We start from the raw sequence: 2,500 nt of genomic DNA on the forward strand, positions 1-2,500 counted from the left end.
ATGCACCCCCCTGTGACGGGGGAGCACAGCAGAGCCGACCCGCCGGGGGCCCTCTCCGACGCGACCCGAACGGCCTCATCGATCGGGAGCAAACACACACGGTCGAGTCCTGAGCCAACTCACCCCGCCGCCCACCAGTGGCCGCAAACCAGCGGCGGGCGCTGCGTGTGGGTGCGGACCATCGTCTGCAAGAGGTGCCCACTCGAGCCTGAACACCGGCACCGCCCCCACGCTCCCTGTGACGGGGAAGCAGGGAAGCGCCAGCCCGCCGAGGGGCCTCTCCGACGTGTCCCGGGACGCCTCAGCGGGCGTCTGCGTGTGGGTGTGGATCGGCAGCCGCGAGCCGGCTGCTGCTCCGGCCGGAGCACCGGCATCACCACGCTCCCTGCGACAGGGGCCCGAAGAACGAGGCTCTCGAGCCGCTGGTGTCTGGGCAGAGCCGCACGGGGCACCCCCCGGTTTCTCTCTGGACCACCCTCTGGCGTTCACGAACGGCACACGCACCGGGCCTTTTCCCCGGCCGCGGGGGGGGGGGGGGGGGGGGTGTCCGGCTCACCCCTCTCCCGAGTCGGCAACGGCTGCATGGGACCTGCCGCTGGCTGGGCTCCCCGCCTCCGCAGCGGCTTCCGGCACCTGGGACACACTCGCGGGGCTGCCGGAGACCTGCCGGGAGACCGCCGCGCCGAACGGGCAAAAGAAAGTGCTCTCCCCGAAGGGCCGGGCTCAGGACCGCTCCCCGCCCGCCCTCGTCGCAAGCCGCCCTAGGCCTCCCGCGGGCCGGCCACAATGCGCTGGGGGCGCCCGGGAGTGCGGCTCCGGAACTCAGCGGCTGTTCACCCTGTGGCCTACAGTCGTACCGCTAAGTCCAGCGGGGCGGGAGAGCCGAAGGACAGCCGCCCCTCCTACCGGGGAGTGGCTCGAAAGTGGCCGACCTCTACGATGACGTAACTGGAGGCAGCGACGCAGAGCGACCCCTTTCGCCGCTCCACAGGAACGCCAGGGAGAACAGGTCTACCAGCCACCACCCCGAAAGGCCACCAAGTCTCGCTGGAGCCTGGTAGACCTGCTGCCAGTTAGCGGAGGCAGACCCGGGGCACCGGCTGCGACTTCTCCGGGCCTCCCGGAGCCGCGGAGACCGGCTACGCCGCGCCCCTTCGAGGCCGGCCTCCCCGGAGGCCGGTCGACCCGCCCGCCCCTTCGAGGCTCGGCGGCCTCCCCGGAGGCCGGTCGACCAGCTCGCCCCTTCGAGGCTCGGCGGCCTCCCCGGAGGCCGGTCGACCAGCTCGCCCCTTCGAGGCTCGGCGGCCTCCCCGGAGGCCGGTCGACCAGCTCGCCTCTCCCCGGAGGCCGGTCGACCAGCTCGCCCCTTCGAGGCTCGGCGGCCTCCCCGGAGGCCGGTCGACCAGCTCGCCCCTTCGAGGCTCGGCGGCCTCCCCGGAGGCCGGTCGACCAGCTCGCCTCTCCCCGGAGGCCGGTCGACCAGCTCGCCCCTTCGAGGACCTCCCCGGAGGCCGGTAGACTCTCTGGCCGCTGCCAAGGCAGCCTCCCAGGCCCGGGCGGGCGAGCGGGCGGGCGGGCCGGCCGCTGCCGAGTTGGACCCTTCGGGCCGGCCGCTAACAGGCCAGCCCGCCGCCCCTCCCGAGTCCCCCTCCCCGGCCGGACCCGTTCGGTTTCCTTGGAGAGCTGCCGCTTCTCCCTTAGCCGCTTAGCGTGCTTTCTTTGTTTAGGTTTCCCCCCCCCCCCCCCCCCGGCTTGCTCCTTTTCGGTGTCGTACGGGCTTTTTTTTTTTTTTTTTTTGTGTGTGTGCGTGCGTGCGTGCGTGCGTGCGTGCGTGTGTGCGTGTGTGTGTGCGCGCGCGCGCGCGTGTGCGTGTGCGCTTTCTGTATGCTTGCCCCACCACCAGCAGCAGCAGCAGCACCTCCCTTTCTCGCCCTTACCATCTTCCTCGCTGGTTTTCCTTCGTTTCCCGTGTTGTTTCCTCTCCTCCACCACCACCACCCCCCCCCCCCGGCCCCCCGATCTCCTTGGGAGGCCTGCTCATTTTTTTGCTACTTGGCACAGGAAGCGGCGTGCGGTCCAGCGGCAGGGGAAGGTCCTCGTGCGCGAATGTAGGGCGCTGCAGTCGCCGTTGGGGCTTTCTTTTCTCTTTCTCTCTGCCTGCCTGCCCCTCTCCCTCCCCCTCCCCCTCCTGCCCTTAATTGGTGGACCGTCCCGCCGCCCTCCCCCCCCCCCCGCCCAGCGCCGCCACTGCCGCTGCCCCCACCCCCCGCCCCCAACCCCGGCCCATTCGTCGTCGCCTCGCTTGCTCCCTCGCGCGCGCGCCCTTCACTGCCCGGCTCCAGCCCCTGTCCGTTCCTAAACTTCTCGGCCAGCGCGCCGCCGGGGGCTGAGGAAGAATCCCTGACCCCAGGCTGACCTCCCGCGCCTCTCCCGCCCGGCGCTTGCCCCTCCCCCCGCCCCCAAACCACACTCTCCGCGCAGGTGCACGGCGCCCGGGCGC

The sequence above is a fragment of the Struthio camelus genome, chromosome 31 (genome assembly GCF_040807025.1).
Source record: "Struthio camelus isolate bStrCam1 chromosome 31, bStrCam1.hap1, whole genome shotgun sequence".
Lineage (NCBI taxonomy): Eukaryota > Metazoa > Chordata > Aves > Struthioniformes > Struthionidae > Struthio > Struthio camelus.